Here is a 12236-nt window from a genome sequence, read left to right as displayed (position 1 = left end):
AACCAATAAAGTAGCAAAACAGCAATGAAAGAACAAAATTTGATGAAAATATAGAACAATTTCTATGAATAAATAGGCAGTAACACCAGCTTGTGCTGCCCGTAAACCCAAGCAAAAAAGCTTACAGCACCTGGTATTCCCAGGCGGTCTTCCTACCAAGTACTAACCAGGCCCGGCTCTATTTGGCTGCCGAGATCGGACGAGATCGGGCGCTTAGAGAGCGGTGTGGCCGTAAGCTGCATTTGACATCATCAACAGCTCTTAAAAACGCTGGAGAAGCAGATTGCATGACACTTGCTAAGAAGAAGATAAATGTGGCAAAGTACAAAGTACTATAACTGTACTGGTCTGTTACGCCCCTGTCCAGGGGGTCAGGGTGCAACATACAAAGATAAATTAGCATGTTCCCTCTCCGATCCCCAAACCAAAATCCAGGATCGAGATGTTCCAACAGAATGATATTTATTTTAAACGAAAGAAAGTGTCAAACAAAACATGACACTACAACTCAGGGCGAACCAAGGCCAACATAATAAACAAAATAAGCCATTTCCCACAGAAAGTGCTAGCTAGCCTGATAGAAATAAACAAACCAAAAGACAGTCGCTAACCCTAACTCCCTAAAGTGAAAACAAGAGAAAACAATCAAAAGAAAATGGCTGTTCACCCCTACAGATTTAATACGAATTACAAAATATACAATTTATAAACAAAACCACGGCACAAAACCTAACAATTCAAAAATGCTAAATAAGGTTTGGAAACCAAGAACAGCAAACAGGTGCTGCTGCCAGAAAGAGCCTCGCTAGCTGTTGGGAACCGTACTTTTAAAACTCCAGGAAGTGTAGGATGGACCAATCAGCTTCCTGTACTGCCCCCCAATCCGGCCAATCAGGCAGGGCACCTATAAGAACAACAAATCAAAAACAACACATATGGCCAGGACCGTAACATGGTCTACTAGTAATGAAGCACGATGGTTGAAAAACCAATAAAGTAGCAAAACAGCAATGAAAGAACAAAATTTGATGAAAATATAGAACAATTTCTATGAATAAATAGGCAGTAACACCAGCTTGTGCTGCCCGTAAACCCAAGCAAAAAAGCTTACAGCACCTGGTATTCCCAGGCGGTCTTCCTACCAAGTACTAACCAGGCCCGGCTCTATTTGGCTGCCGAGATCGGACGAGATCGGGCGCTTAGAGAGCGGTGTGGCCGTAAGCTGCATTTGACATCATCAACAGCTCTTAAAAACGCTGGAGAAGCAGAATGCATGACACTTGCTAAGAAGAAGATAAATGTGGCAAAGTACAAAGTACTATAACTGTACTGGTCTGTTACGCCCCTGTCCAGGGGGTCAGGGTGCAACATACAAAGATAAATTAGCATGTTCCCTCTCCGATCCCCAAACCAAAATCCAGGATCGAGATGTTCCAACAGAATGATATTTATTTTAAACGAAAGAAAGTGTCAAACAAAACGTGACACTACAACTCAGGGCGAACCAAGGCCAACATAATAAACAAAATAAGCCATTTTCCACAGAAAGTGCTAGCTAGCCTGATAGAAATAAACAAACCAAAAGACAGTCGCTAACCCTAACTCCCTAATGTGAAAACAAGAGAAAACAATCAAAAGAAAATGGCTGTTCACCCCTACAGATTTAATACGAATTACAAAATATACAATTTATAAACAAAACCACGGCACAAAACCTAAGAATTCAAAAATGCTAAATAAGGTTTGGAAACCAAGAACAGCAAACAGGTGCTGCTGCCAGAAAGAGCCTCGCTAGCTGTTGGGAACCGTACTTTTAAAATTCCAGGAAGTGTAGGATGGACCAATCAGCTTCCTGTACTGCCCCTCAATCCGGCCAATCAGGCAGGGCACCTATAAGAACGAGAAAATAAAAACAACACATATGGCCAGGACCGTAACATGGTCTACTAGTAATGAAGCACGATGGTTGAAAAACCAATAAAGTAGCAAAACAGCAATGAAAGAACAAAATTTGATGAAAATATAGAACAATTTCTATGAATAAATAGGCAGTAACACCAGCTTGTGCTGCCCGTAAACCCAAGCAAAAAAGCTTACAGCACCTGGTATTCCCAGGCGGTCTTCCTACCAAGTACTAACCAGGCCCGGCTCTATTTGGCTGCCGAGATCGGACGAGATCGGGCGCTTAGAGAGCGGTGTGGCCGTAAGCTGAATTTGACATCATCAACAGCTCTTAAAAACGCTGGAGAAGCAGAATGCATGACACTTGCTAAGAAGAAGATAAATGTGGCAAAGTACAAAGTACTATAACTGTACTGGTCTGTTACGCCCCTGTCCAGGGGGTCAGGGTGCAACATACAAAGATAAATTAGCATGTTCCCTCTCCGATCCCCAAACCAAAATCCAGGATCGAGATGTTCCAACAGAATGATATTCATTTTAAACGAAAGAAAGTGTCAAACAAAACATGACACTACAACTCAGGGCGAACCAAGGCCAACATAATAAACAAAATAAGCCATTTCCCACAGAAAGTGCTAGCTAGCCTGATAGAAATAAACAAACCAAAAGACAGTCGCTAACCCTAACTCCCAAATGTGAAAACAATCCAAAGAAAATGGCAGTTCACCCCTACAGATTTAATACTATTTACAAAATATACAATTTATAAACAAAACCACGGCACAAAACCTAACAATTCAAAAATGCTAAATAAAGTTTGGAAACCAAGAACAGCAAACAGGTGCTGCTGCCAGAAAGAGCCTCGCTAGCTGTTGGGAACCGTACTTTTAAAACTCCAGGAAGTGTAGGATGGACCAATCAGCTTCCTGTACTGCCCCCCAATCCGGCCAATCAGGCAGGGCACCTATAAGAACAAGAAAATAAAAACAACACATATGGCCAGGACCGTAACATGGTCTACTAGTAATGAAGCACGATGGTTGACAAACCAATAAAGTAGCAAAACAGTAATGAAAGAACAAAATTTGATGAAAATATAGAACAATTTCTATGAATAAATAGGCAGTAACACCAGCTTGTGCTGCCCGTAAACCCAAGCAAAAAAGCTTACAGCACCTGGTATTCCCACGCGGTCTTCCTACCAAGTACTAACCAGGCCCGGCTCTATTTGGCTGCCGAGATCGGACGAGATCGGGCGCTTAGAGAGCGGTGTGGCCGTAAGCTGCATTTGACATCATCAACAGCTCTTAAAAACGTTGGAGAAGCAGAATGCATGAAACTTGCTAAGAAGAAGATAAATGTGGCAAAGTACAAAGTACTATAACTGTACTGGTCTGTTACGCCCCTGTCCAGGGGGTCAGGGTGCAACATACAAAGATAAATTAGCATGTTCCCTCTCCGATCCCCAAACCAAAATCCAGGGTCGAGATGTTCCAACAGAATGATATTTATTTTAAACGAAAGAAAGTGTCAAACAAAACATGACACTACAACTCAGGGCGAACCAAGGCCAACATAATAAACAAAATAAGCCATTTCCCACAGAAAGTGCTAGCTAGCCTGATAGAAATAAACAAACCAAAAGACAGTCGCTAACCCTAACTCCCTAATGTGAAAACAAGAGAAAACAATCAAAAGAAAATGGCTGTTCTCCCCTACAGATTTAATACGAATTACAAAATATACAATTTATAAACAAAACCACGGCACAAAACCTAAGAATTCAAAAATGCTAAATAAGGTTTGGAAACCAAGAACAGCAAACAGGTGCTGCTGCCAGAAAGAGCCTCGCTAGCTGTTGGGAACCGTACTTTTAAAACTCCAGGAAGTGTAGGATGGACCAATCAGCTTCCTGTACTGCCCCTCAATCCGGCCAATCAGGCAGGGCACCTATAAGAACGAGAAAATAAAAACAACACATATGGCCAGGACCATAACATGGTCTACTAGTAATGAAGCACGATGGTTGAAAAACCAATAAAGTAGCAAAACAGCAATGAAAGAACAAAATTTGATGAAAATATAGAACAATTTCTATGAATAAATAGGCAGTAACACCAGCTTGTGCTGCCCGTAAACCCAAGCAAAAAAGCTTACAGCACCTGGTATTCCCGGGCGGTCTTCCTACCAAGTACTAACCAGGCCCGGCTCTATTTGGCTGCCGAGATCGGACGAGATCGGGCGCTTAGAGAGCGGTGTGGCCGTAAGCTGCATTTGACATCATCAACAGCTCTTAAAAACGCTGGAGAAGCAGAATGCATGACACTTGCTAAGAAGAAGATAAATGTGGCAAAGTACAAAGTACTATAACTGTACTGGTCTATTATGCCCCTGTCCAGGGGGTCAGGGTGCAACATACAAAGATAAATTAGCATGTTCCATCTCCGATCCCCAAACCAAAATCCAGGATCGAGATGTTCCAACAGAATGATATTTATTTTAAACGAAAGAAAGTGTCAAACAAAACATGACACTACAACTCAGGGCGAACCAAGGCCAACATAATAAACAAAATAAGCCATTTCCCACAGAAAGTGCTAGCTAGCCTGATAGAAATAAACAAACCAAAAGACAGTCGCTAACCCTAACTCCCAAATGTGAAAACAATCCAAAGAAAATGGCTGTTCACCCCTACAGATTTAATACTATTTACAAAATATACAATTTATAAACAAAACCACGGCATAAAACCTAACAATTCAAAAATGCTAAATAAAGTTTGGAAACCAAGAACAGCAAACAGGTGCTGCTGCCAGAAAGAGCCTCGCTAGCTGTTGGGAACCGTACTTTTAAAACTCCAGGAAGTGTAGGATGGACCAATCAGCTTCCTGTACTGCCCCCCAATCCGGCCAATCAGGCAGGGCACCTATAAGAACAAGAAAATAAAAACAACACATATGGCCAGGACCGTAACATGGTCTACTAGTAATGAAGCACGATGGTTGACAAACCAATAAAGTAGCAAAACAGTAATGAAAGAACAAAATTTGATGAAAATATAGAACAATTTCTATGAATAAATAGGCAGTAACACCAGCTTGTGCTGCCCGTAAACCCAAGCAAAAAAGCTTACAGCACCTGGTATTCCTGGGCGGTCTTCCTACCAAGTACTAACCAGGCCCGGCTCTATTTGGCTGCCGAGATCGGACGAGATCGGGCGCTTAGAGAGCGGTGTGGCCGTAAGCTGCATTTGACATCATCAACAGCTCTTAAAAACGCTGGAGAAGCAGAATGCATGACACTTGCTAAGAAGAAGATAAATGTGGCAAAGTACAAAGTACTATAACTGTACTGGTCTGTTACGCCCCTGTCCAGGGGGTCAGGGTGCAACATACAAAGATAAATTAGCATGTTCCCTCTCCGATCCCCAAACCAAAATCCAGGATCGAGATGTTCCAACAGAATGATATTTATTTTAAACGAAAGAAAGTGTCAAACAAAACATGACACTACAACTCAGGGCGAACCAAGGCCAACATAATAAACAAAATAAGCCATTTCCCATAGAAAGTGCTAGCTAGCCTGATAGAAATAAACAAACCAAAAGACAGTCGCTAACCCTTACTCCCTAATTTGAAAACAGTCCAAGAAAATGGCAGTTCACCCCTACAGATTTAATACTATTTACAAAATATACAATTTATTTAACATGGTCTACTAGTAATGAAGCACGATGGTTGAGAAACCAATAAAGTAGCAAAACAACAGCAATGAAAGAACAAAATTTGATGAAAATATAGAACAATTTCTATGAATAAATAGGCAGTAACACCAGCTTGTGCTGCCCGTAAACCCAAGCAAAAAAGCTTAAAGCACCTGGTATTCCCAGGCGGTCTTCCTACCAAGTACTAACCAGGCCCGGCTCTATTTGGCTGCCGAGATCGGACGAGATCCGGCGCTTAGAGAGCGGTGTGGCCGTAAGCTGCATTTGACATCATCAACAGCTCTTAAAAACGCTGGAGAAGCAGAATGCATGACACTTGCTAAGAAGAAGATAAATGTGGCAAAGTACAAAGTAATATAACTGTACTGGTCTGTTACGCCCCTGTCCAGGGGGTCAGGGTGCAACATACAAAGATAAATTAGCATGTTCCCTCTCCGATCCCCAAACCAAACTCCAGTATCGAGATGTTCCAACAGAATGATATTTATTTTAAACGAAAGAAAGTGTCAAACAAAACATGACACTACAACTCAGGGCGAACCAAGGCCAACATAATAAACAAAATAAGCCATTTCCCACAGAAAGTGCTAGCTAGCCTGATAGAAATAAACAAACCAAAAGACACTCGCTAACCCTAACTCCCTAATGTGAAAACAAGAGAAAACAATCAAAAGAAAATGGCTGTTCACCCCTAAAGATTTAATACTATTTACAAAATATACAATTTATAAACAAAACCACGGCACAAAACCTAACAATTCAAAAATGCTAAATAAGGTTTGGAAACCAAGAACAGCAAACAGGTGCTGCTGCCAGAAAGAGCCTCGCTAGCTGTTGGGAACCGTACTTTGAAAACTCCAGGAAGTGTAGGATGGACCAATCAGCTTCCTGTACTGCCCCCCAATCCGGCCAATCAGGCAGGGCACCTATAAGAACAAGAAAATAAAAACAACACATATGGCCAGGACCGTAACATGGTCTACTAGTAATGAAGCACGATGGTTGACAAACCAATAAAGTAGCAAAATAGCAATGAAAGAACAAAATTTGATGAAAATATGGAACAATTCCTATGAATAAATAGGCAGTAACACCAGCTTGTGCTGCCCGTAAACCCAAGCAAAAAAGGTTACAGCACCTGGTATTCCCAGGCGGTCTTCCTACCAAGTACTAACCAGGCCCGGCTCTATTTGGCTGCCGAGATCGGACGAGATCGGACGAGATTGGGCGCTTAGAGAGCGGTGTGGCCGTAAGCTGCATTTGACATCATCAACAGCTCTTAAAAACACTGGAGAAGCAGAATGCATGACACTTGCTAAGAAGAAGACAAATGTGGCAAAGTACAAAGTACTATAACTGTAATGGTCTGTTACGCCCCTGTCCAGGGGGTCAGGGTGCAACATACAAAGATAAATTAGCATGTTCCCTCTCCGATCCCCAAACCAAAATCCAGGATCGAGATGTTCCAACAGAATGATATTTATTTTAAACGAAAGAAAGTGTCAAACAAAACATGACACTACAACTCAGGGCGAACCAAGGCCAACATAATAAACAAAATAAGCCATTTCCCACAGAAAGTGCTAGCTAGCCTGATAGAAATAAACAAACCAAAAGACAGTCGCTAACCCTAACTCCCTAATGTGAAAACAAGAGAAAACAATCAAAAGAAAATGGCTGTTCACCCCTACAGATTTAATACGAATTACAAAATATACAATTTATAAACAAAACCACGGCACAAAACCTAACAATTCAAAAATGCTAAATAAGGTTTGGAAACCAAGAACAGCAAACAGGTGCTGATGCCAGAAAGAGCCTCGCTAGCTGTTGGGAACCGTACTTTTAAAACTCCAGGAAGTGTAGGATGGACCAATCAGCTTCCTGTACTGCCCCCCAATCCGGCCAATCAGGCAGGGCACCTATAAGAACAAGAAAATAAAAACAACACATATGGCCAGGACCGTAACATGGTCTACTAGTAATGAAGCACGATGGTTGACAAACCAATAAAGTAGCAAAATAGCAATGAAAGAACAAAATTTGATGAAAATATGGAACAATTCCTATGAATAAATAGGCAGTAACACCAGCTTGTGCTGCCCGTAAACCCAAGCAAAAAAGCTTACAGCACCTGGTATTCCCAGGCGGTCTTCCTACCAAGTACTAACCAGGCCCGGCTCTATTTGGCTGCCGAGATCGGACGAGATCGGGCGCTTAGAGAGCGGTGCGGCCGTAAGCTGCATTTGACATCATCAACAGCTCTTAAAAACGCTGGAGAAGCAGAATGCATGACACTCGCTAAGAAGAAGATAAATGTGGCAAAGTACAAAGTACTATAACTGTACTGGTCTGTTACGCCCCTGTCTAGGGGGTCAGGGTGCAACATACAAAGATAAATTAGCATGTTCCCTCTCCGATCCCCAAACCAAAATCCAGGATCGAGATGTTCCAACAGAATGATATTTATTTTAAACGAAAGAAAGTGTCAAACAAAACATGACACTACAACTCAGGGCGAACCAAGGCCAACATAATAAACAAAATAAGCTATTTCCCACAGAAAGTGCTAGCTAGCCTGATAGAAATAAACAAACCAAAAGACAGTCGCTAACCCTTACTCCCTAATGGGAAAACAGTCCAAGAAAATGGCAGTTCACCCCTACAGATTTAATACTATTTACAAAATATACAATTTATAAACAAAACCACGGCACAAAACCTAACAATTCAAAAATGCTAAATAAGGTTTGGAAACCAAGAACAGCAAACAGGTGCTGCTGCCAGAAAGAGCCTCGCTAGCTGTTGGGAACCGTACTTTTAAAACTCCAGGAAGTGTAGGATGGACCAATCAGCTTCCTGTACTGCCCCTCAATCCGGCCAATCAGGCAGGGCACCTATAAGAACGAGAAAAAAAAAACAACACATATGGCCAGGACCGTAACATGGTCTACTAGTAATGAAGCACGATGGTTGAAAAAACAATAAAGTAGCAAAACAGCAATGAAAGAACAAAATTTGATGAAAATATAGAACAATTTCTATGAATAAATAGGCAGTAACACCAGCTTGTGCTGCCCGTAAACCCAAGCAAAAAAGCTTACAGCACCTGGTATTCCTGGGCGGTCTTCCTACCAAGTACTAACCAGGCCCGGCTCTATTTGGCTGCCGAGATCGGACGAGATCGGGCGCTTAGAGAGCGGTGTGGCCGTAAGCTGCATTTGACATCATCAACAGCTCTTAAAAACGCTGGAGAAGCAGAATGCATGACACTTGCTAAGAAGAAGATAAATGTGGCAAAGTACAAAGTACTATAACTGTACTGGTCTGTTACGCCCCTGTCCAGGGGGTCAGGGTGCAACATACAAAGATAAATTAGCATGTTCCCTCTCCGATCCCCAAACCAAAATCCAGGATCGAGATGTTCCAACAGAATGATATTTATTTTAAACGAAAGAAAGTGTCAAACAAAACATGACACTACAACTCAGGGCGAACCAAGGCCAACATAATAAACAAAATAAGCCATTTCCCACAGAAAGTGCTAGCTAGCCTGATGGAAATAAACAAACCAAAAGACAGTCGCTAACCCTAACTCCCAAATGTGAAAACAATCCAAAGAAAATGGCAGTTCACCCCTACAGATTTAATACTATTTACAAAATATACAATTTATTTAACATGGTCTACTAGTAATGAAGCACGATGGTTGAGAAACCAATAAAGTAGCAAAACAACAGCAATGAAAGAACAAAATTTGATGAAAATATAGAACAATTTCTATGAATAAATAGGCAGTAACACCAGCTTGTGCTGCCCGTAAACCCAAGCAAAAAAGCTTAAAGCACCTGGTATTCCCAGGCGGTCTTCCTACCAAGTACTAACCAGGCCCGGCTCTATTTGGCTGCCGAGATCGGACGAGATCCGGCGCTTAGAGAGCGGTGTGGCCGTAAGCTGCATTTGACATCATCAACAGCTCTTAAAAACGCTGGAGAAGCAGAATGCATGACACTTGCTAAGAAGAAGATAAATGTGGCAAAGTACAAAGTAATATAACTGTACTGGTCTGTTACGCCCCTGTCCAGGGGGTCAGGGTGCAACATACAAAGATAAATTAGCATGTTCCCTCTCCGATCCCCAAACCAAACTCCAGTATCGAGATGTTCCAACAGAATGATATTTATTTTAAACGAAAGAAAGTGTCAAACAAAACATGACACTACAACTCAGGGTGAACCAAGGCCAACATAATAAACAAAATAAGCCATTTCCCACAGAAAGTGCTAGCTAGCCTGATAGAAATAAACAAACCAAAAGACACTCGCTAACCCTAACTCCCTAATGTGAAAACAAGAGAAAACAATCAAAAGAAAATGGCTGTTCACCCCTAAAGATTTAATACTATTTACAAAATATACAATTTATAAACAAAACCACGGCACAAAACCTAACAATTCAAAAATGCTAAATAAGGTTTGGAAACCAAGAACAGCAAACAGGTGCTGCTGCCAGAAAGAGCCTCGCTAGCTGTTGGGAACCGTACTTTGAAAACTCCAGGAAGTGTAGGATGGACCAATCAGCTTCCTGTACTGCCCCCCAATCCGTCCAATCAGGCAGGGCACCTATAAGAACAAGAAAATAAAAACAACACATATGGCCAGGACCGTAACATGGTCTACTAGTAATGAAGCACGATGGTTGACAAACCAATAAAGTAGCAAAACAGTAATGAAAGAACAAAATTTGATGAAAATATAGAACAATTTCTATGAATAAATAGGCAGTAACACCAGCTTGTGCTGCCCGTAAACCCAAGCAAAAAAGCTTACAGCACCTGGTATTCCCACGCGGTCTTCCTACCAAGTACTAACCAGGCCCGGCTTTATTTGGCTGCCGAGATCGGACGAGATCAGACGAGATCGGGCGCTTAGAGAGCAGTGTGGCCGTAAGCTGCATTTGACATCATCAAAAGCTCTTAAAAACGCTGGAGAAGCAGAATGCATGACACTTGCTAAGAAGAAGATAAATGTGGCAAAGTACAAAGTACTATAACTGTACTGGTCTGTTACGCCCCTGTCTAGGGGGTCAGGGTGCAACATACAAAGATAAATTAGCATGTTCCCTCTCCGATCCCCAAACCAAAATCCAGGATCGAGATGTTCCAACAGAATGATATTTATTTTAAACGAAAGAAAGTGTCAAACAAAACATGACACTACAACTCAGGGCGAACCAAGGACCAACATAATAAACAAATTAAGCCATTTCCCACAGAAAGTGCTAGCTAGCCTGATAGAAATAAACAAACCAAAAGACAGTCGCTAACCCTAACTCCCAAATGTGAAAACAATCCAAAGAAAATGACAGTTCACCCCTACAGATTTAATACTATTTACAAAATATACAATTTATAGACAAAACCACGGCACAAAACCTAACAATTCAAAAATGCTAAATAAGGTTTGGAAACCAAGAACAGCAAACAGGTGCTGCTGCCAGAAAGAGCCTCGCTAGCTGTTGGGAACCGTACTTTTAAAACTCCAGGAAGTGTAGGATGGACCAATCAGCTTCCTGTACTGCCCCCCAATCCGGCCAATCAGGCAGGGCACCTATAAGAACAACAAAAAAAAAACAACACATATGGCCAGGACCGTAACATGGTCTACTAGTAATGAAGCACGATGGTTGACAAACCAATAAATTATCAAAATAGCAATGAAAGAACAAAATTTGATGAAAATATGGAACAATTTCTATGAATAAATAGGCAGTAACACCAGCTTGTGCTGCCCGTAAACCCAAGCAAAAAAGCTTACAGCACCTGGTATTCCCAGGCGGTCTTCCAACCAAGTACTAACTAGGCCCGGCCTTATTTGGCTGCCGAGATCGGACGAGATCGGGCGCTTAGAGAGCGGTGTGGCCGTAAGCTGCATTTAACATCATCAACAGCTCCTAAAAACGCTGGAGAAGCAGAATGCATGACACTCGCTAAGAAGAAGATAAATGTGGCAAAGTACTAAAACGGTACTGGTCTAGTAGTAAAGAAGCACGATGGTTGACAAACCAATAAAGTAGCAAAACAGCAATGAAAGAACAAAATTTGATGAAAATATAGAACAATTTCTAGGAATAAATAGGCAGTAACACCAGCTTGTGCTGCCCGTAAACCCAAGCAAAAAAGCTTACAGCACCTGGTATTCCCAGGCGGTCTTCCTACCAAGTACTAACCAGGCCCGGCTCTATTTGGCTGCCGAGATCGGACGAGATCGGACGAGATCGGGCGCTTAGAGAGCGGTGTGGCCGTAAGCTGCATTTGATATCATCAACAGCTCCTAAAAACACTGTAGAAGCAGAATGCATAACACTTGCTAAGAAGAAGATAAATGTGGCAAAGTACAAAGTACTATAACTGTACTGGTCTGTTACGCCCCTGTCTAGGGGGTCAGGGTGCAACATACAAAGATAAATTAGGATGTTCCCTCTCCGGTCTCCAAACCATAATCCAGGATCGAGATGTTCCAACAGAATTATATTTATTTTAAACAACATAAAGTGTCAAACAAAACATGACACTACAACTCAGGGCGAACCAAGGCCAACATAATAAACA

At 41.8% G+C, this 12236-nt stretch overlaps 14 pseudogenes; all 14 read right to left on the bottom strand.

Moving 5' to 3' along the window:
• Positions 1–118: 118 nt before the first annotated feature.
• On the bottom strand, positions 119–237 carry LOC137116774 (5S ribosomal RNA; annotated as a pseudogene).
• An 867-nt stretch (positions 238–1104) lies between these two features.
• Positions 1105–1223, bottom strand: LOC137116772 (5S ribosomal RNA; annotated as a pseudogene).
• An 867-nt stretch (positions 1224–2090) lies between these two features.
• Positions 2091–2209, bottom strand: LOC137116771 (5S ribosomal RNA; annotated as a pseudogene).
• Positions 2210–3066: 857 nt separating this feature from the next.
• LOC137116873 (5S ribosomal RNA) lies at positions 3067–3185 on the bottom strand (annotated as a pseudogene).
• Positions 3186–4052: 867 nt separating this feature from the next.
• LOC137116886 (5S ribosomal RNA) lies at positions 4053–4171 on the bottom strand (annotated as a pseudogene).
• An 857-nt stretch (positions 4172–5028) lies between these two features.
• On the bottom strand, positions 5029–5147 carry LOC137116927 (5S ribosomal RNA; annotated as a pseudogene).
• A 619-nt stretch (positions 5148–5766) lies between these two features.
• LOC137117011 (5S ribosomal RNA) lies at positions 5767–5885 on the bottom strand (annotated as a pseudogene).
• An 867-nt stretch (positions 5886–6752) lies between these two features.
• LOC137117040 (5S ribosomal RNA) lies at positions 6753–6881 on the bottom strand (annotated as a pseudogene).
• An 867-nt stretch (positions 6882–7748) lies between these two features.
• On the bottom strand, positions 7749–7867 carry LOC137116904 (5S ribosomal RNA; annotated as a pseudogene).
• An 856-nt stretch (positions 7868–8723) lies between these two features.
• LOC137116926 (5S ribosomal RNA) lies at positions 8724–8842 on the bottom strand (annotated as a pseudogene).
• A 620-nt stretch (positions 8843–9462) lies between these two features.
• Positions 9463–9581, bottom strand: LOC137117010 (5S ribosomal RNA; annotated as a pseudogene).
• Positions 9582–10448: 867 nt separating this feature from the next.
• LOC137117037 (5S ribosomal RNA) lies at positions 10449–10577 on the bottom strand (annotated as a pseudogene).
• Positions 10578–11435: 858 nt separating this feature from the next.
• Positions 11436–11554, bottom strand: LOC137116969 (5S ribosomal RNA; annotated as a pseudogene).
• A 251-nt stretch (positions 11555–11805) lies between these two features.
• Positions 11806–11934, bottom strand: LOC137117009 (5S ribosomal RNA; annotated as a pseudogene).
• Between the last annotated feature and the right edge of the window lie 302 nt (positions 11935–12236).

The sequence above is a fragment of the Channa argus genome, unplaced genomic scaffold (assembly GCF_033026475.1).
Source record: "Channa argus isolate prfri unplaced genomic scaffold, Channa argus male v1.0 Contig032, whole genome shotgun sequence".
Lineage (NCBI taxonomy): Eukaryota > Metazoa > Chordata > Actinopteri > Anabantiformes > Channidae > Channa > Channa argus.
The sequence above is the reverse complement of the archived record's forward strand: the minus strand, read 5'-3'. Positions and strand labels throughout refer to the sequence as shown.